This window comes from Manis pentadactyla, chromosome 17 (assembly GCF_030020395.1).
Source record: "Manis pentadactyla isolate mManPen7 chromosome 17, mManPen7.hap1, whole genome shotgun sequence".
NCBI lineage: Eukaryota > Metazoa > Chordata > Mammalia > Pholidota > Manidae > Manis > Manis pentadactyla.
Window position 1 is genome coordinate 38,560,569 of NC_080035.1, and position 23,064 is coordinate 38,583,632.

The 23,064-nt window shown below is 37.2% G+C and overlaps 1 long non-coding RNA gene across 1 annotated transcript in view; it reads left to right on the plus strand.

Moving 5' to 3' along the window:
• LOC118916706 (uncharacterized) overlaps nt 1-23,064 on the plus strand; it is a 184,223-nt gene that overhangs the window by 8,565 nt on the left and 152,594 nt on the right. Inside the window, exon 2 of the long non-coding RNA XR_008994602.1 lies at nt 22,655-22,712. This is a non-coding gene — a long non-coding RNA (uncharacterized LOC118916706). The remainder of the gene's footprint in view (nt 1-22,654; nt 22,713-23,064) is intronic.

Sequence of the window (23,064 nt, forward strand, 5' to 3'; positions counted from 1 at the left end):
ACAAATACCAAAATGGCTAAAACATTTCAAGTGTTTACTGTTGTAGGGACTGATAAGCATTTTACATGTCTAACATCATTTAATTTATATAGTGCCCTTTGAGGATGGTACTCCTTTTATGGATGAAGAACCTAAGTCTTAAAACTAAGGGTATCCCTGGAGTACACTGTTTTCATCAGTAGAAGTATTGCCATACCAAGCTATTAGCTCATCATGGATAATTCACTTAGAGCTATCAGAGCTCTTAAATATCTTTTAGTTAGGTCCTCAGAGAGATTGTAATTTGCTCAAAGCTGGAGGAGTTGGTGTGAGAAGTCAGGCAAGAATAGAATTCTCTTGCCTCCCAGTTCAGTGTTGTTTCTGTTTTACTGTTACTCATTTCCTTTGGTGCACAATCGAGTACTGTGTGGTCAAACTTGAAACCCACAATAGAATTTAGAGATACCAGGTATGGGATTCCAGTTGTTAACTAACCTTGCAACAGTTCGTTTTTAAAGCTCCATTTCACTAGGTCTGTTGTCACTGTTTAATGACCACATTCCTAGTTTACCTAGACCAGGTACTCAGCTGTACAAAATAACTGGAGATAAGTGGGGAGATACCTTGTAGACTGAAGCTCAAAGTTTAAATAATGAATTGCACATTTATGAGGCTTAAATTTCAGAAATGGGTTGCACAGAAGTTTCCTCACATTATTAAGATATCCACTCGTGCTGATTATGCTCATCTTTCTTGAACATTTACTTTCATTCTCTAACAGGTATTGACAACTGTAGGGAAAGGTTGATATACTATAAGTAATGCTACTGTTTGTTGGTCATCCAATTAAAAGTTTGTGATTTTAGTTTACCTACAAATACCAAAATGGCTAAAACATTTCAAGTGTTTACTGTTGTAGGGACTGATAAACATTTTACATGTCTAACATCATTTAATTTATATAGTGCCCTTTGAGGATGGTACTCCTTTTATGGATGAAGAACCTAAGTCTTAAAATTAAGGGTATCTCTGGAGTAGCACTGCTCTATGCCAGTGACTCCCTCTTCCCACAGGTGTCCTGTCCACTCTCCTCTTCAGGAACACTACCCTGTGTGTATCCTTTTTTATGATTAGATTTGTGCAGTCCTTTCTATAAGTTTATTTTGTAGAAATCCCTTTAACTTCACTGCTTCCATCCCAGTAGCAATTGAACCTCTTCCAGCCTTATCAGCTTAAAAAAGCAAAAGCAAAACCAAACCTCCTTCAAGTCTGCTTTCCCATCCAGCTATCATCCCTGTCCTTTCTGCAGCCAAACCTCTTGAAAGCATTGTCTGTCCTTAGTATGTCCATTTTCCCAAGTCCTGCTCACTCTTGAGCACACTCCCTCAGGGCTTCCACCACGGCTGCAGCACCGCAAGCACCCCTCGAGGGGTCACTGGTGACATGCATGTCACTAAGCCCAGTGCCGACCCCGTCTTCCTCTCACTTGATCCTGCAGGAGTGCTGAGACAGTTCACCATGCCCTGTTACTGAAACACTTTCACCCTTTGCCTTTCATAACTTTGCATCCTTTAGATTGTCCTCCACCTTCCCACTTTTGCTGGTTCATTCTTTGCCACTTGGCCTTATGTGGTTGATATTTCTCAAAGTTTTATCCTAGACCTAAATTCTACTCTTTATTCCCTCATTAATCTCCACCATATCCACAACTTCGATCATGACCTGCCTTCTGCTTCTTCTTTTGACTTTAACTTTTCTCTGGGCTCCAGATCCATAGAACCAACTGCCTCCTTGATACCTCCACTTGTTTATCTCACAGATATCCTGAGCTTCACATCTCCAAAACCAAGCTCATAATATCCTCGCCACACCTGCCTCCTCCCCCATTATTCCTTATGACTCCGCTATCTTTTTCATTGCACACACTAGAAAGTTAAAACTATCTTTGACATCTTCCCTTCCTTGGTCTCCATATTCAACCAATCACCAAGACTTCCAGTCTTTCTTCTATTTCTCAAAATCTCCATGACAATTATATTGGTTCAGGCCACCGTTACTTCTTACCTGCCCTATTTTAATAGTTTCCATTCTGGTCCCTTCTATCTGCTGTTGTACTCCTTTAATACTCTCACTTCACTGTGAACCAAATGAGCTTTTAAAAATGCAAATATGTTCATGTAGTTCCCCTGCTTTAATGACTCTGTATTAAGATAATATTCCAACCTCTAAGTAGGGAGCACAAGGTCCTGTATGATATAACGTCTGTTCAACTCCTCAGTCATATCTAGAGCCCCTCAACTCTTCACTTCCTCTCCTTCAGCTACATCAATTTCATTTCGGTTCTTCAAATATACTTCTTAGTACCTTTGTGCATGCCATCCCCTCTGCCAGGAATAATCTTTGCCCCAGGGGCCAGCTAACTGCCACTAATACATATATTGCTATTGGTTATGTAACACTTCTGCATTTTCCGATCTTCCAAAATAGTTGACTTTCCCCTGTAAGATGCTCTTTTAGCTCCATCATAGGACTTATTACAGCAGCAATTAGCTGTTTAATATTTAAACTGCCCATTCAAAAATATATGCTGAATAAGTGTCTCCAAAATCCACATCTCTAGTTCTGTTTTCCCTCTGGAGCTTCAGAGCTTTTTTAAAAGTATTTCCTGAATATATACTGAATGTTTCCCCCTCTTATATGCCCAGTTTCAGCTAACACTCTCATCATCTACACTGTCAGCCAAATCAGAGACATGGGAATCATCCTAGAATCCTCTTTCCTCCTCATCTTCATATCCAGTCGATGTCCAAGTCCTGCTGGTTAGCTTACTAGGCATTTAGTGCATCTATATTGTTCACTGTCCGACTTACAACCACCTTTATGTCTCTGCTTGTCTCATCCTCCCCCTCACTCTTCTATTCTTCAATTCTGGAGGCCTTGTTTGTTTGTTTTTTAATAATTATTTGGTAGAAAAGTTGACCTATCAAACCACTCATCATTTTATAACTGTTTTGAAATTGGATCAACTTAAATGGATATTATTTGGGCTGTTTTTGTTTCCAGCTCATAATCTAAGGATTTTCCTCAGTGGGAAATATTGATGCTACTTTGATGAAAGTTATTTCAAGATAATGACTTATTTGGGGCCAGAAAACCAAGGCTATTCTTTAAAATGGTTCTAGAGTTAATATCCAGAGACAAATCTTCAATTTGTTTCAACTCTTTTTGGTGATTTCTTACATATTATTTCACTTAAAAGTGATAATTAACAATTAAAAATTAAAAATTTATGAACAATTTTTTGAACAGCAGAAACCCCATGAGAGACTGAGTATATGAACAGTCAGTGGACAGACCATACATAGACTAGAGCTCTGCCGCCACCTCTACAACAACCAGCCCAGGAGGCCAGACCACAGCCTCTGCAGTGATCAGCCCCACACAGTCAGGATTGGCTCAGTTACTGCCAGCTTCCCTAATTTTTGCCACTGCTCCCAACTCAAGATCACCTAGAAAAGCCAAATATACTCCCTGAACTAATCATTTAGTGTGCCCTGCTTCAGTTAGTCCGCCCCAGCTTCCCTATCCCAAAATCTTATAATCAGACTATATCTGAAACTCTCCTTTGTTTTCTCTGTTAAACTTCCCCATTCCCCTGCCTGCCTACCTTTGGGTCTCTGCCAAACACAAGTGATGGTGGCTGACTCCCTTGCTCTCACAAGCTCTGAATAAATAGCTTTAGCTTGTTCTGTTTGGGTATCTTTATTGCCACATCTGAATGATGCAGTAGTCTTAAATCTGCCTGATCTACCTATGTGTATCTTGTTTCAGTTACAAAAACTTTGCAGTTTCAACAAGAAGGAGGATTTGATCTGAAATAATACTTGGTTTTTAGGGTCTGGCCAGACTGGCTGAGGTTAGAGGGGCCAGGGCCCTGAATGTCTGGCTACTTGCTAGGAGACTGGGGAGGCCCTGAGTCCCTTGTGTAAATTTCCTCTGCCATAGCCTTCTCTAATGACCTGAAGGGAACACCCATTCTCAGATAAGGCAAATAAATAGTGCATTGTTTGCTCTAAATTTAAGAGTATCTTGAGAGCTTTTCTAGGTACTCTTATCTTCTTAATATTCTGGGATGCCTCCTAGGCTCCAAGGGTGGGAAACATAAACACTAGGCATTATGCTTCCAAAAGGGCCAGAGAAGGAGACGTTAGGGCCACCTTTACTGGGTGGTAAGATGTTTCAGGCTTAAGTGTAGGCCAGAATGCTTTTCATGACAGTGGGAGTTTTCCCAGACTTTTAGTCTTAGTACTACTTAGTATTGCTTTGGCATAAGTGAATTGCAAAGGAATCAACTTCTGAATGGAAGCTGCAGGATAATTGCTAAAGGAATCCAAGATATAAAGGTTCTAACAGATGGCAAAGTCTCAGTTTAAGTGCTTTTAAAAAAGAAAGAAAAAGAAAGGAAGGAAGGAAGGAGCCCAAATGGAGTCATTTGCCCTGATGACCAAGACTTAATTAAAGTCTTAACCTATTTCAGGGAAATGACATTTTGTCAGTCAATCAGGAATTTTCTGGGCAGCACCAATGAGATAATCGATCACAGGGTCCCTCTCCTTTCCCCCAAAGAAGGTGAGGCAATATGTATGATAAGACCCACTTCCCTCCTCCCTAAGGGAAGGTGGCCTTGCCTGGCACAATACCTTGTTTCCTTTTGCTAATTACTTGCTGGCCCACCCTCCTCCTGTAAAAACCCCTCCATTTTGTACAGCTCTTTGGAGCATCTCTCTGCTTGCTAGATGGGATGCTGCCCAACTCATGGATCACTTAATAAAGCCAATTAGATCTTTAAATTTACTAGTTTGAATTTTGTTTCTAACACTTCTATGCAGATATTGATTATATTATGAATATTTGAGATTTTTGTAAGGCCTTCCATGTTCTGATAGGGCCAGATATCACTGGGACAGTTCATAATGGATGTGTTTCCTCAGGAGATAAGGGAGGACAGAGCAGTAAAAGCCAGCCTTGGAGGCTGGTGGCAATGGATAGAAACTTGCTACCACACATGATTTTCCCTTTACTCACTAATTGGGTCTAAATTCTCTAATGCTTTTTTGAAGTCATGTTTGAACAAACATGACTAATTAGATGCTGAGAACAGACTCTGAGAAAGCTCAAATACATTTATGAAAAAATATTTTAACACTGGACCAAAATCTTTTCAAATGTTAATATAACCTAAGAGCTTTTGTTCTTAATTATACTGTCAATGAATTCAATACAAAGTCAGTTAGGCCTACTGTGGTGACATACTCTGAGATGAGGGTCTATGGTGATGCCTACCTAATATGTACACGTAATTACAAAACTGTGCAGAAATAAATGTGTCAGAGATGCACAAACCAACTGCTGTGGCAGCCCAAAGGATGCAGATATTACTTCTGGGACCTCCTCAGAGTGGGAGGGGTTCAAAAGAGACCAGTACTTGAACTGAACCTTAGGCATTGGTAGATTTTGAAAGACTATGATGGTAAGGATGTTGATGGTGGAGTGTACAGCAATGAAGAAGGCAATTATTAATTGGAGGGAAGAGTTTGAGCTCAAGCAGAGCGATGGAGCCTGAGCAAGTTTGGAAAAGAAATAGTTGTCAAATCCTTAGAATACATGGACGTAGGAAGGGGAATATAAGGCCAGGGAGGTAGATTGGATTCAGATTATAGCTGGAAAAATCATGTTAGGATTTAATATGATTCTGTGAGCATGAAGGACAGTCCCTGAAAATTTTTGTGTAGAGAACTAACATTCAGATTTGCATCTTAGAAATTCCTTTTTGTATTCTAGGAAGATTGTTATAGTGAGACTAGATTCATGATAAGCATGATAGATTTTGATAGATATGCAGTGATTCATGTGTAGTTATAAGGATGCAGTCATGAGAAAATGTGCTAAATCAGCATAAATGCAAAGAATTTCAGGCCATGGAGGTACACTAATTTTGTTTATATTTTAGGATACATCACAAAATTATTTACAGTGCCTCATAACTGTGCTTTTAAAAAATAGAACAGTGCTTTTGTTATTAAATTAATAACTGAAATTAATCTTCTCTGGACCAGTGCATAAGTGATTATAAGAAAGAGCAACTTCAAGTACAACTTCTTGCTTTTGCAAATTCATTTTTCTGAGGCATTTATGAATCTAGACCCTGTGAAGATAGCCTTTCAGTGCTCGGATTTGCCTTTTCTCATGCCTTTCCACATGTCCCAGAAATCAAATGAGAAATGGGCAGTTTTGTCTTATCCACATAAAGTGAAGAGAAAAATTAGACTACTAGCCAATTCTAGTTGAGTAATTTTTAAATCAAGGGCAAGGAAGTTCTCTGAGTTGGAACTGTAATATTAAAGAAGCAAAGCAATAAGAAGTACTTCATATAAACACCTATAGTGTAAATCACCAAAATACTGAGTTTCTATGATTTCTCAGAGCAGGTTATGATGACCCCACAGGCAGTTCAGCTGGGTTTCCTCTTTGGCCAAAGCTGATATGATGACGTGGCAAGGGAGCCCTGGGTCATAGAGTCTTAATGAGCATTACTGAACAGATCTGCTCTCACATTCAAGGTGGTAAGGAGGTTGTAATTAAAGACCTCAGGACTTTCACAGATGTACTTTATTCAAGTTGCTAGAAAGTCCTTTATTGGTAAGGTGGAGTGTCAGAACACACCAAAACTTCAGAATGACTTAGAAAACATATATTTAAAATATCCGTGGCTGAAGTGATCTAGAGATGTTATGATTCTGATGTTGAGTTCTCACAGCCCTTTCTTTGCTGCACTTCAGAGAGCCAGGCTACGCCCGCCTCTCACTCTTTCTCAGAGCTCCAAGTACATCAGCCACATTTCCAAGACCTTGGCTGGCTACTTGCTGTATCCAAATTGCCAAACAGGGTTGGCCTTCCTTGACCTGTGCAGGCAAACCAGGAGGCCTCCAGCTAATGCTGCTATATCAATTATATTTACCTTTACTCTTTCCCTTGCCCTTCAATAGATTTACTACATCTAGTTCTACATAGATTTACTAAACAGATTCACTACATCTCATTCAATTAGAAAAGCAGTCTTGTTTTCACTTTTGAGAGTCCCAGTGTCCATTGGTGTTAAAAAATTATTACTGAGAAATCTATGTACTTCCCATCAACTTTGCTGTGACCCTAAAACCACTTTAGAAAATAAAGTCTATTAAAATTATTAACAAAGCATAATAGCATTTTTAGTAGTCCGTGATATAGTTCTCCTTTTATAACTTTGATGGAAATCATCCAGTAAATAACTACTATTCATGGCTGTATATGTAACCTTTTCACCATCTGTCAGGGGCTGTTCTGGGAACCAGATCTTAGGATGACCATTTGTCTCAAGTGGTACTTAAAAGACAAATGGGTCTTCTTCACAGATCTACTGTACCATTTAGCAATGAATGGAATTTAGTTTTTTCTCCCTGTAATGTATAAAGCAGCAAGACAGAAAGTAAATGTATTTTTTTCCAAAATATGAATTAAGGATTTCTTAAACTGCTAAGAAAAGACTAACAAAATTAAGCTGTCAGCAAGTTCTGTCCAAGTCAGCCAAATTCTATTGTCTCTAATTATATCATTGTAATTATGATATGATGTCTTGAATTATTATCTTAATAATGATAAATATCTTTGAAGATATATATGCTTGGTATGACTAAACTGTTGTAATACTAAAACAGCACATTTTTCATATACTGTATTTAGTGGATCAAGTGGGACTGATACATTGAAACAAAAGATACCAGATGATTTATTGATTTTAGATTTGACTTTAAACTGGGTAAGAGGTTTTGATGAAAAAAAAAATAAGTTGGAAAGGGAGGAGCTTATGTTCTTGTTCTGTGCTTTTATTGCCTACACAAGAAAAACTCAGATAATTACAAAATATACAGACCTCAGAAATATCTATTCTCTCTTTTAGCCAAAAGACTACAGCAGATACTGAAGGATGTTCGTCTGTTTTCTAATTTCAGTGTGTGGTTTAATCAGAAGCTGCATTGTGGTTCCACATGGAAATAAAGAATTGGATGATATATTCATTTCTTCATATAAAGGACTATTATGCTATGAAGAGATTCCATACTACAAGATATCATAGACACTGGAAACTGGAAAGACACATTAGGCCATCTGGTTGATTTCTGTACTGAGGACAGCATTGTTTGGTACAATATACTCCTCAGTGTAGTGTAATGTTAAAATATTCTAAAAGACTAAGTCCAAGCAAAAATATCTTGTAACCCTGGAGTTGTGAAATAAATCAAAGTGATGGGAGATGATATTACTTCTCAAAGCATCATCTATGCTCTACAAGTCTCCTAAAGCATGTGGAAGTCATTGAGAAAAGCAATTGTTAAAAAAATAAGGAATATAAAGTGCAGCAGAGTTTTGAGTTGGAGAAGGCAATATCTAAGTGACCCAGAGTCAAAAGAAATGAAGATACTTAAGATGTGGAAGATGTCCCCTAAGGAGAGACATTGTAGTTCTCTTAAGGGTGATTAAAATGATGAAAAGTCACACTGAAATGTGAAATGACTTCTATGTCATGTGTGGGGGAGGGATAAGGGAAGCAAAGGCACTGAAAGGTAGAGAAGGAGCAAGTAGGCCCGGCCATGTTCTTCCTGTCAAGTAAACTGACAAGCCACATCCTCAGTGCAGCCCTACTGTGCAGACTAGAGAACTGTTAACCTCTCAGGCCCAACCAGTCTAGATGGGGGCATGCACAGCTACTCTCCCCAGTGTATACCACAGGTCTCCCCTTTATTCCTTCTTAGTGTGAAGAACACCTAACAGGATCTATGTATATCCCATAATCCATCTTTACCACAACCCTATGAAGCCAATGAGTCCCATTTAATTTTACATTGTAAAATTAGAACTTCAAGATATCAAGAAACCTGACCAAGACAGATAGTCCCTGGTCTGTATGATTCCAAATTATGCTGGTTCACCAAGTGTGTGTATGCACTAACATACTTTTATTTAGAACTGAAAGGAATGTACACCCATGCTCACACATGAATTAGTTATTATTTGCCCCTTTTGCCTTGGATGCCCCATGAATGCATGCCTTATTTTAGATTACCCACTTTTCATAAGGACGTTCTCCAAGACTGGCCTCACACTCTCTTAGTTTAACTTCTGTTCCGCTGAAGACATGAAGACATGCTGTCCTTTCTCCAGTCTCTCAACACGAGTTCCTCAAAGGTAACTCCTAGGCTCTCTTCTGATTTCACTTTCAATTCTTTTCCTAGATTTTATATTTCCATTGCTTTGTATTTCATCAATAAAATATGAATCCAGAACAAATCCCATATTTATATCTCTAGCCTAAAGCTTTCTCCTGATCTTCAGACTCATATGTCCAACTGCCTATTTGTACACCCATTTAGAGATCACACAAGCATTTCAGATTCCCCCACCTGAAATAACCCCCTGGTCTTTCACTGCCCCCAACTCCAACACTTTCTTCCTGGAATCTTGCTCTTGTAAGTAAATGGCAGCGTCATTCCATCCAGTTGCTCAAAAAAAATCCCTGAGTTGGAATAAATATCTGCCTTGTCTCTTTTCTTGCCTTTATTTGGATTTTCTCACTCTCCTGATAATGGTTTTGGTACAAAGATTCAATAATAGTAAACTTAAGAGAATTTTTCTGGAAGTTGGACAGACTTTTCTTTCTCAACTTCCTGTACCATGGGCTAGGGGCTGCCAGGAATGGAGTCAGTGCTAATCAGGCAAAGCTATGAAACTGAGAGAGCTGTTCATAGCTAGGAAACTGTTTCCTGGTGACATCACATGAGGCACCAGGTCAGGTCTGGCCTGAATCTGAACTTATTTCTGGGCTTTTTCAGTGACTTTTCAGTTCACTAGATTTTTAAATAATTATTCTAATTACTTATCTATTTCAGTTGAGTTTTCTACTACTTGAAATCCAAAGCACACTAAAACAGTTGTGTATGTGCAGTCTTCAGTTAGAAAAATGGGGGGAGGAGGAATTAGAAGGTAATTGCATCATTTAAACTTTGTAGATTAAAGTTTGAATATAGATCCATGTGTTTATGGAAATCTAGTGTATAATCAAAGTGAGATTTTTAAATCTGGGCAGAAAAGGTGGACAGTTCAATAAAACAGTTTGAAACAATTGGCTTTACCTTTGGAAAATTATTTTTAGGTCTTCACTCCTCGCTATTAATAAGTATGCATCCAGGGTAGCTTAAATATCTACATGTAATTAGGTAGAGCCATGGATAAATAAACTGGCAAATAAATCTAAGAAGCAGACATTGAAACATGTACATATTATTGGGGTAAGGATGACTTTTTAAAACAAGAAACGAAGTTATAATGGAAGACCATAAAGGCAAAAAATTAACTTGACAGTGTCAGAATTTAAAGCTTTTATATGACCAAAGACACACCAAAATTATTAAAAGAAAAGCCAGAAGAGAATGTTAGCAGACTACATAATAAAGAGTTAATATCTAAAATATATAAATTACTTCTACAAATATATAAGAAAAAGACAATAGAAAAAAATGGTCAAAGAATTAAACAGATAACTGACAAAACAGAATTACAGTCAATAAGAATATGAAAAGTTTCTAAGAATAAGGAAAACGATTTCGACCCAAAAGAGATAGCCCTTTTCACTTGCTAGAATAACAAATAAACAAACAAATAAAACCAAGTCTTGGCCAATGTATAGGTAAATACTCTTGATAAAACTGCAAATTAGTTCTACTCTGGTCAGTTTAACACTATTAAGTTAAATTGAAATGCATAGAGCATATGACCTATCTTTTGTCAACCTACTCTGTTCTAGAGTAATACATGTGATGTTCTCACGTGAACAAGTAATCATACACAAGGATGTTTATTGCAGTCAAAGATGTATAGGAAATTAAAAAAAAACCTTTAATTGTTATTGAAATGGGGATGCCTGAGTCATTTATGGTCTGTTCATACTGTGGAATGCATTACATCAGCTCAAAGAAATAAGATGTATGTTTATTCCTAAACAATTCTACTACATGTGTTGTTGGAAGAATAATGCAGTTTGGGGTGTGACATGGAGTGATACTTTATATACATATACATATATATATATATATATATATATATATATATACATTTTTGTTTATATATATATACACACACAAAAGAAAAAGCTCTCATAAATATATATGTAAATGTGTACAAAGAAAAAAATAAATCACTAAATGTACCCTATGGCATGCTATATGCTAGAAAAATATAGGCATAGAAAAAGTTCTAAAAGGATATACATCAAATTCTTACTGTGGTTAGTCCAGAAGAGAGACTAGAGGTAGTAGTTAGAAAATACTTAGTCTAGTTTTTTTTTAACTAAGGGAAAAGCTATTTCTGCATTTCTTATGGAATTCAAGTTAATAATTTTTTTTTCTTTTTTAATCCCTGGCAGAGTTTTAGTGGGTAATGGGCCAAATGGTATTTATTTATTTATTTATTTTATTTTGGTATCATTAATCTACAATTACATGAAGGACATTATGTTTACTAGGCTCCCCCTTCACCAAGTCCCCCCCACATACCCGTTCACAGTTACTGTCCATCAACATAGTAAGATGCTGTAAAATCACTACATGTCTTCTCTGTGTTGCACAGCCCTCCCTGTGCCCCCACACACACTATACATGCTAATCGTAATGCCCCCTTTCTTTTTTCCTGCCCTTATCCCTCCCTTCCCAGTCATCCTTGCGAGTCCCTTTCCCTTTGGTAACTGTTAGTCCATTCTTGGGTTCTGTGCTTCTGCTGCTGTTTTCTTTTGTTCCTTCAGTTTTCTTTTGTTCTTATATTCCACATATGAGTGAAATCATTTGGTACTTGTCTTTCTCCACCTGGCTTATTTCACTGAGCATAATAACCCCTAGCTCCATCCATGTTGTGGCAAATGGTAGGATCTGTTTTTTTCTTATAGCTGAGTAATATTCCATTGTGTATATGTACCACATCTTCTTTATCCGTTCATCTACTGATGGACATTTAGGTTGCTTCCATATCTTGGCTATTGTAAATAGTGCTGTGATAAACATAGGGGTGCATCTGTCTTTTTCAAACTGGAGTGCTGCATTCTTAGGGTAAATTCCTAGAAGTGGAATTCCTGGGTCAAATGGTATTTCTATTTTGAGCATTTTGAGGAACCTCCATACTGCTTTCCACAATGGTTGAACTAATTTACATTCCCACTAGCAGTGTAGGAGGGTTCGCCTTTCTCCACAACCTCGCCAACATTTGTTGTTGTTTGTCTTTTGGATGGTAGCCATCATTACTGGTGTGAGATGATATCTCATTGTGGTTTTAATTTGCATTTCTATGATGACAAGTGATGTGGAGCATCTTTTCATGTGTCTGTTGGCCATCTGAATTTCTTCTTTAGACAACTGTCTATTCAGTTCCTCTGCCCATTTTTTAATTGGATTATTTGCATTTTGTTTGTTGAGGTGTGTGAGCTCTTTATATATTTTGGATGTCAACCCTTTATTGGAACTGTCGTTTACAAATATGTTCTCCCATACTGTAGAGTACCTTTCTGTTCTATTGATGGTGTCCTTTGCGGTACATAAGCTTTTCAGCTTGATATAGTCTCATTTGTTCATTTTTCCTTTTGTTTCCTTTGCTGGGGGAGATATGTTCAAGAAGAGGTCACTCATGTTTATGTCTAAGAGATTTTTGCCTATGTTTTTTTCTAAGAGTTTTATGGTTTCATGATTTACATTCAAGTCTTTGATCAATTTCAAATTTACTTTTGTGTGTGGGGTTAGACAGTGATCCAGTATCATTCTCTTACATGTAGCTGTCCAGTTTTGCCAGCACCATCTGTTGAAGAGACTGTCATTTCCCCATTGTATGTCCATGGCCCCTTTATCAAATATTAGTTGACCATATATGTTTGGGTTAATGTTTGGAGTCTCTATTCTGTTCCATTGGCCTGTGGCTCTGTTCTTGTGCCAGTACCAAATTGTCTTGATTACTGTGGCTTTGTAGTAGAGCTTGAAGTTGGGGAGTGAGATCCCCCCACTTTATTCTTCCTTCTCAGGATTGCTTTAGCTATTAGGGGTCTTTGGTATTTCCATATGAATTTTTGGACTATTTGTTCCAGTTCATTGAAGAATGCTGTTGGTGATTTGATAGGGATTGCATCGAATCTGTATATTGCTTTGGGCAGGATGGCCATTTTGACGATATTAATTCTTCCTAGCCAGGAGCACAGGATGAGTTTCCATTTGTTAGTGTCCTCTTTAATTTCTCTTAAGAGTGTCTTATAGTTTTCAGGGTGTAGGTCTTTCACTTCTTTGGTTAGGTTTATTCCTAGGTATTTTATTCTTTTTGATGCTATTGTGAATGAAATTGTTTTCCTGATTTCTCTTTCTATTAGTTTATTGTTAGTGTATAGGAAAGCCACAGATTTCTGTGTGTTAATTTTGTATCCTGCAACTTTGCTGAATTCCGATATTAGCTCTAGTAGTTTCAGAGTGGAGTCTTTAGGGTTTTTTATGTACAATATCATGTCATCTGCAAATAGTGACAGTTTAACTTCTTCTTTACAAATCTGGATTCCTTGTATTTCTTTGTTTTGTCTAATTGCCATGGCTAGGACCTCCAGTACTATGTTGAATAACAGTGGGGAGAGTCGGCATCCCTGTCTTGTTCCCGATCCCAGAGGAAAAGTTCTCAGCTTCTCGCTGTTCAGTATGGTGTTGGCTGTGGGTTTATCATATATAGCCTTTATTATGTTGAGGTACTTGCCCTCTATACCCATTTTGTTGAGAGTTTTTATCATGAATGGATGTTGAATTTTGTTGAATGCTTTTTCAGCATCTATGGAGATGATCATGTGGTTTTTGTCTTTCTTTTTGTTGATGTGGTGGATGATGTTGATGGATTTTCGAATGTTGTACCATCCTTGCATCATCCCTGGGATGAATCCCACTTGGTCATGGTGTATGATCCTTTTGATGTATTTTTGAATTCGGTTTGCTAATATTTTATTGAGTATTTTTGCATCTCTATTCATCGGGAATATTGGTCTGTAATTTTCTTTTTTGGTGTGGTCTTTGCCTGGTTTTGGTATTAGGGTGATGTTGGCTTCATAGAATGAGTTTGGGAGTGTTCCCTCCTCTTCTGTTTTTTGGAAAACTTTAAGGAGAATGGGTATTATGTCTTCTCTGTATGTCTGATAAAATTCCAAGGTAAATCCATCTGGCCTGGGGGTTTTGTTCTTTGGTAGTTTTTTGATTACTGCTTCAATTTCATTGCTGGTAATTGGTCTGTTTAGATTTTCTGTTTCTTTCTGGGTCAGTCTTGGAAGGTTGTATTTTTCTAGGAAATTGTCCATTTCTCCTAGGTTTCCCACCTTGTTAGCATATAGGTTTTCATAGTACTCTCTAATTATTCTTTGTATTTCTCTGGGGTCCATCGTGATTTTTCCTTTCTCGTTTCTGATTGTGTTGATGTGTGTTGACTATATTTTCCTCTTAATAAGTCTGGCTAGAGGCTTATCTATTTTGTTTATTTTCTCAAAGAACCAGCTCTTGGTTTCAGTGATTTTTTTCTATTGTTTTATTCTTCTCAATTTTATTTCTTCTCTGATCTTTATTATGTCCCTCCTTCTGCTGACCTTAGGCCTCATTTGTTCTTCTTTTTCCAATTTTGATAATTGTGACATTAGACCATTCATTTCGGATTGTTCTTCCTTCTTTAAATATGCCTGGATTGCTACATGCTTTCATCTTAAGACTGCTTTTGCTGTATCCCACAGTAATTGGGGCTTTGTGTTGTTGTTGTCATTTGTTTCCATATATTGCTGGATCTCCATTTTAATTTGGTCATTGATCTATTGATTATTTAGGAGCATGTTGTTAAGCCTCCATGTGTTTGTGAGCCTCTTTCCTTTATTTGTAAAGTTTATTTCTAGTTTTATGCCTTTGTGGTCTGAAAAATTGGTTGGTAGGATTTCAATCTTTTGGGATTTACTGAGGCTCTTTTTGTGGCCTAGTATGTGGTCTATTCTGGAGAATGTTCCATGTGCACTTGAGAAGAATGTGTATCCTGCTGCTTTTGGGTGTAGAGTTCTATAGATGTCTATTAGGTCCATCTTTTCTAGCATGTTGTTCAGTGCCTCTGTGTCCTTACTTATTTTCTGTCTGGTGGATCTGTCCTTTGGAGTGAGTGGTGTGTTAAAGTCTCCCAAAATGAATGCATTGCATTCTATTTCCTCCTGTAATTCTGTTAGTATTTGTTTCAGATATGCTGGTGCTCCTGTATTGAGTGCATATATATTTAGAATGGTTATATCCTCTTGTTGGACTGAGCCCTTTATCATTATGTGATGTCCTTCTTTATCTTTTGTTACCTTCTTTATTTTGAAGTCTATTTTGTCTGATACTAGTATTACAACACCTGCTTTTTTCTCTCTGTTGTTTGCATGAAATATCTTTTTCCATCCCTTTACTTTAAGTCTGTGCATGTCTTTGGGTTTGAGGTGAGTCTCTTGTAAGCAGCATATGGATGGGTCTTGCATTTTTATCCATTCTATTACTCTGTGTCTTTTGATTGGTGCATTCAGTCCAATTTACATTTAGGGTGATTATTGAAAGGTATGTACTTATTGCCATTGCAGGCTTTAAGTTTGTGTTTACCAAAGGTTCAAGGTTAGCTTCTTTACTATCTTACTGTCTTAACTTAACTTGCTTGTTGAGCTATTATAAACATGGTCTGATGATTCTTTATTTTTCTCCCTTCTTACTCCTCCTCCTCCATTCTTCATATGTTGGGTGTTTTGTTCTGTGCTCTTTTTAGGAGTGCTCCCATCTAGAGCAGTCCCTGTAAGATGCCCTGTAGAGGTGGTTTGTGGGAGGCAAATTCCCTCAACTTTTGCTTATCTGGGAATTGTTTCATCCCTCCTTCATATTTAAATGATAATCGTGCTGGATGCAGTATTCTTAGTTCGAGGCCCTTCTGTTTCATTGAATTACGTATATCATGCCATTGTCTTCTGGCCTGACAAGTTAATAATTTTTAAAAGAGTCTTTATTGGGATTTTTTAATGTACTTTGACAACATGAACTCTAACTAGAAAATGGAGTCAAGAATCTGATGCCAGAAAAGGCAAAATTTTATGCAGTAATCTTCACAAAGTTTTGTCTTAACAGAACTATTTATTCCTGGTTGTACAGTATGCTGCACTTGAGCATTTGGGAAACAAGATTTGATGGGTCAGAAGATAAAGCCCAGAGCAGAGCAGAGCACAGAATTTCCAGGAATAGTACTCATTCAGGAAAAACAATTCAGAGTCATCTTCTGGTAGGCATGGGGCACAGCACAGCCAGGATTATAAAACTAACCTTCAGGACACATTTAACACCTTCCTTGGATAAATAGCAAAGACCAAACCTGGAAAGGTCCTGGGACAGCATTATAAGAATAGAGGCAAGTGTTTGATGACAGTCAAGTTCGTTTGCAACGAAGCCATTCCTTGCTTACAATTATTCCTCACTCTCAGCTTTAACAAACTTAAAGGTCAACATGAAATGTGCATGGCATTTTTAATGTGTGGCTTTATAAATCTCTATCTCCATTTCCACTGTGGACCACAAAGATCCATTCTCTGCACAGTATCCAAAGTGATCCTTTAGGAGTGCTGTTAACTGAGGACACTCCAGTGGCTCTCATCACACTCAGAATGAAATCTAAATCCCTCACTTAGTCCACAGGCTCCATTTGATTCAACACTAGACCCACTCTCCAATCTCCTGCCTACACATAGTCTGCTCACTCTGCCTTGGCAGAGTGCTTTTCCTTAAAAATGGATACATAGTCTGCTATTCCCTATTCCTGGAATTCCTACAATATTTTTCCCCCTAGACATTCCCATCTTCACTTCATTAGGTGTCAGAAAACCCTTTGTTCACCTCCTTGTCAAAAATGTCACTGCCTACAACATGACTCCTGTTGCTAGACTTTCATTGACAGCACCTACCAGTGCCTGGTACTCTATGCCTTTCTTGTTGTGATTATAAGCTCCAAAGGGGCAGGAAATTTGTCCCTTCTCTCCTGCACAACTAAATCTAGAAACATACTGGGCATTTAGTGAATGATTGAATTAATAAAGAACTGGAGCTAAGTAACTAGCCCAATGTCACAATCCTGTAAGAGCTAGAAGCAGAATTTGAACCCCACTTTTTAAACTCAAAGCCATTGTTCTTTTAACTATACCAAAGATGTCATATTTATTTTTGTAAATACCTTTTTTAGTTAGGCTATTTAATAAAAAGTTACAAGTGTAATTTCTTCTTAGAAAAATGATGTGTAAATAGACTATTATGAAGTACTAGATTCTTTCAGTCACTTATGCCTTATGGTAACCTTTGGGGATAGGAAAGAAGTGGCTGGTTGGGGCATGGGAGAAACTCATTATCAGTGGTAGTATTGAGATTTGAAATCCAAAGGTAACATGTTTCCAAGTTACTGTGTTCCATTTGCAGAGCTTACATCCTAAATGTCTACTGAATAATGAGGTTGAAGAGATCTATTGGATATGCGTATGATATGCATTTGAATAACTCTAGCAAATATTTTGGAGCTGAAGCTATAGGAATAATATCTTCTGATGTTGAGGTCACCAAAATAATAGTAAGAGAATAGCACTACTAGAAGGTACCACCTGTCACCTGGTGCCTACTGCTTTTCAGATAGTGAATAAGAAGGAATCTTACATTGACAATCCAATACTGAATAGAGTAGACTTCCACTGCTATTGGAACCAACTTCTGGGTTTATAATTCATTTGCAAAATAATTCAGACAATTCCCTAATATCTGGATTTTTACCATGAAAACATACCATTGGTTTTGAAACAGTTGGTACTTTGCTCACATGAAAAATGAAAGCAGAAGAATCGATAAGAACACTCAGCCAAACAACCGTTCCTTGGAAACAATTGCTTAGCACTCTTGTGTGCAGAGCCCTGGCCATAGTGCGCCTTTTCTGGCTCTCACAATGCGCTAAATACTTCATGGACCAATGCACTGTATATAAATTCAGCCATGCTTGTTCCAAGAGTAAGCTCTCTCCCTCCCTGGCTAATTTTCCTATGGTGATTAATTCCCTTTTTGGGAATGTGCATTACCTCCTTTCCAAATATTTAGGTCAGTAAACTCATTTATGGAATTCAGAAGTCTGGAGTCTTTAAAATTTGGCAGATAAAAGATGATCTTTTCTGAGACTAACTTAAATACAATGAGTTTTGCACATTCTAATGGAATCAAAATGTAAGCTTACATGTCCAGATTTATTTCAACATTCTGTATTACCAATTACAGAAAGCAGCTTGTATCAGATATAAGAGGCAGGGAATTATGTTACATTGGTTTATGACAGTCAAATGCCTAACTGCCCTATAAATAATTTATCTTGCTATATCATGATTTGAGAGGGTATGAAGACAGGGGAAATATATCAAATGAGTTCATTGGCATATTATAATAAAATACCCTTGCAGTTAAAAATTTGCAAGAGAAAATTTCCAGAACTCATATTGAAAAAACTCAATTAGTCTTCTTCAGATAGTCTAGGGAAAGCAGAGGACTCAGAAGACAGAATATAAATTGCAAAAGCCTTGAGCTCTTGTAATGATTCTGTTGCCATTGATAGTTCTTTACACACAAGAAGAAAGGCAAGGCACTTAAGATATATAAATTTCAAAATAAAGTGCATATGATAATTATCATAAAAATCGTTACATTTTATTCAAACCTTCTAACAGATACTCAAGAAGCTGAAACTTAGAAATGTTGGTTCTTAGCTACTAGGTGAGCTCCACTGTATGCCAATGTGACTTCAAAGTGCAGAACAGTTAATAATTATTAAGTGTTCACTAAGTATAAAGTACTTTACCAAGATTTTAATCCTCAAAACAACTCCATGAGGTAGGTACGATTACTGTTATTATCCCTGCTTTACAGGTAAGTAGATCAAGGCTTAAAATCGTATCTGTGTCACAGCTAGCTTGTCATGGAAAACAGATAGGAACCCAGTACTAGCAGCCAGAATTCCAAGGCTTTTAGAGTGTAGAGACCACTATTTCCCTCAGGTGGTCGGGACAGCTGTAAAGGCTAAGGGATGGAGGTGTCTGGAGGGCATAGTGAATTGTAGGTCAAGTGAGACTTCCAAGCAGGTCTTACTGTCCCACCTCCCCTGCTTCACCTCCTAGAATTATCTCTGATGCTGCTCAGGTAAGAGGCCTATCTGGAAGCTTTGAATAATTCCTGCAAATGATCATTCCAATTCCCAAGCATGTATTAAACAAGGACGATCTACAAAAGATTAATTACAGCAAAGAGAAAGCATGAGTTTACCCGTTTTGTCTTTAATTCTATCTGATTTGGCTCACTCATTCAGCTTTTCCATCAGTTGTTTAAAAACCGTATTCTAAGACATTGTCACCTAATTTACTTAGTGTTGTAAGAATGCTAGCTCTTATATTCTACAGAAATCCTTATCTCCAATACTTTCTTTGGGGACTGTATAATTTATTCATGCAAAGATCAGTGTCAGACTGTAACTTCCCTTATCTCCATGCTTAAAAGGTAGAACATTCTCTTCCTTTGCATTAGGGCATGTTAGTATGTTCTCACATCAGGAAGCAAGAATTCGATCTAGTGTTTTCTTTCCTCAGTCTTCTAAAGTATTTTTAGTTAATGTGTTGTCATCAAAGTCATGAGAGAGTGCCAGTTGCCAGTCCAATAATACTTCTTTTCCTCCTTACTAACAGAATGACAATTTTTAGTTTCCCATAGGGCCACATCAAATAAAAATGATAATTCCCATGCAGCTTGGAGCTGCTGTGCCCTCTAGTTTAGATGTGTACGAGGAGATATGCTATGAGTGACTTCCAAAAATACTTTAAAAGGGTCTTATGCAGACTCATTTTTGCTTTCTCACATTCTTCTTTTCGTTGTTTGAAATGTGTGTGAGAGGGTTGGAACTCTAGCATCCATTCTGAGTCATGAAGTCACTTGAAATATGACCTAAAGTATGGCAGTAAGACACCGAAAATGGTAGAGCAGAAAAGATAGAAGAATCTGAGTATCTGGAGACTTCAGGGAGCTGCCACACCAGTCCTGGAAGTTCTAACCCTGGTCTTTTACAGGAGAAAATGCACACTTGATTGTTTGAGTCACTGTTATTTTGGTGTTACTGTTATTCCTGATATAATTCTAAGTAAAAATAATTAGGGTTTTTTGAAGAAAGAGCCAAGCATAGAATAAACTTAATTTTTATGGTTATTTAGGTATATTTTATGGTCATTTTCATGATCCAGATGAAGTTAAGTTTGAAGAATGCAGTTTGCCTGCATGAAACTAGCAGAGGACTTGATTGTAGCTATTAAATAATCTACAACAGTTCAATTATTAGTCATTTCTTTAATCCTGTGGTCATTAATGTGATGTATCTGAAAAACGACTTACAAAACATTTGGAGAAACAGAAACTGTTTCATTTTTTGTAGTAACATTTTGAAATACTTAAGCCAAATACTATTTTAATTTGTACAAAAAGTGTGTGTTATTTATATTTAGCTATAAAATACAAAAAAATGTTTTTTTGTCCATGTGAAATGGTTCTAAATCTGACAAACTCATGCATTATACTGAAAGCTAAATTGCCGATGCCAGAGTGCATCAAACTAGTTTTCTTCAAAAGCTTGTTCCGTAAATGTATCTATCATAAAACATAAATAAATCTACAAAATTTGCATAAATATTTATTTTTCTCTTAGACATATTTTCAACAGAACAATCTTGGATTAAATGTGAAATGTTGGAAAAGACTTAAAAGTAAAATGTAGTTCAATGCCCCTTGGGGTCTCACATTTTCGAGCAGAATACTCCAGAGTTATCTTCTGTTATTTGTTAAAGTAGCATGTGAACTTTGGAAGAGGTGACAATTTTTAGCTAAGGAAACTTCAATGCTGAGAGCATGAACTTGAATTCAAAACAGTTAAAACATAATTAAATATATTTGGCAAGGAGAAAACTCTTTGGGTAAGTAAACAAACAAGATGTTACTAAATCTCATTCTTTGCAACAAGCAGAAGACTTGATTGTAGCTATTAAATAATCTACAGCAGGATTTTTCTTGATGGTACACTTTGTACATATTCAGAAGAAAAACTAGAGTACACTCTAATGAACTCTATAGGAGGTGATAGACTCTAGTGTTGCCCATATTAAAGAGTTGGTTATGGGGGTTCTTTGTAATCAAATTATTACATGACTGGAACAATATTTTGAGAATAGAAATTTGAGGTTTGCATTATACTTTCCTACAAATGATTTTCCTTGGAAGCCATTATATCATTATGCCTAGGGAAGCAGAGATGATAGACACTTCAGAACAATGAGCGGTGATCAGGAGAACCAGTGACACCATCACTACAAAGCCTCCCTGAGTGTCATGGGTCCCCCACTGCTGACCCACAAAGACCTTCACTCCTCCTCTGAGGCTTCAAGGGCCTCATGAGACATTTTGTGAGGGGTTGAGGTGGTACAATGAAAGGTAGAGAACACACACAAAATCTGTCTTTACCACATACTTCAGCTTAATTAGGAGGACAATTTCATCTTGAATTGATAAAACCTTCATATTTACAACTAAAAAATTCCTGAGATAATTTTGATATGCTTCCTCCTTAAGCATTATATTTTTTTCTCTTTGGAAATTCAATTTTGTTTTTTAGAAATGCTTATATTTTCCTTTACTTTCTTGAACATAAGGAATTTAGTTAAAATAACTTCCATAATAATTCTCATGATACTCTTGCCTGTAGATTCTATCAGCTGTGTCATTTCTGGATCTGTTTCAATTGATGGATTTTTCTCCTCATTCTGGAATATGTATTTCTGCTTCTTTGCTTGCCTATAATTTTTTATCAGATTCCCGGCATTCTCGACTTAACCATAATGGGCCCTGGATATTCATGTGTGTGCACTTGCTAATATTCTTAAGCTCTGATCTGAGACCTACTTAAATTACTTAGAGTTTGATCTTTTCAAGGATTGTTTTTAACCTTTGGCAGGTCCACAGAAGTCTTTACTCTAGGACTGACTTCCTTCCCATTGTTAAGACAGTATCTGAGTATTCTATCCCATACTCTGTGAATTATGAGGTTTTCTATTCTAGCTGCTGGAAACAAACTATCCCTAGTCTGTGTCACTTCCAAGTGTTCTGCCTGCTCCTTTCCGGTGGTTCTCTCCCCCAGTAGGGGGAAATTCTCTGTAGGTCTTTGGAGCACTCTTCCATTCTCTCTCTTCTCTTGGCTACTCCGCCCTGAAAATGCTAGGCTCCTTGCTCTCCCTCAACTCCCAAATCCATCTCAGTTTCGGGAGACCACAGGACTCCATGTGCATTCCCCCTCCCTGTGCTAAGCCCTGGAAACATTTCCAGGGAGTAATGTGATGCAATCATAGGGCTCACCTCATTTGTATCCCCTTTTAGGGATAAATGTTCTACACTGCTTATTGTTCAATGTTTGAAAAACTGTTATTTCATTTTTTTTCTAGTTGTTCAAAAATACAGAGGAGTAAATCTTCCTTCTTTGACTCCATCTTGGCTAGAAACGTAAGTCTGTTTGTTCTTAATATTTAAAAAATATTAATTTTATCTGGAAAATTTTGAAATTCACTACACAAAGCTATGTATAATAAGAGTATCCATAATTTTCAGTTATTTAAAAATACCTACTGGTAACTTTAATTCATTTGGTCAACAGCATTTGTTTAATGTTCACTATATGCCTGGTGTTAGGCCAGGAGCCAGATATTATTGAGATGAAAGGCTACTTGTGCTATGTTCACAGACTTAGGACGTTTATAGCATTATAATCATTTTTCAAAGGTAAATTTCTAGTTTATTTTCATTGTTAATATGAACTAATCTACATGACACTATGTATCAGAATTAATTTTGCTCA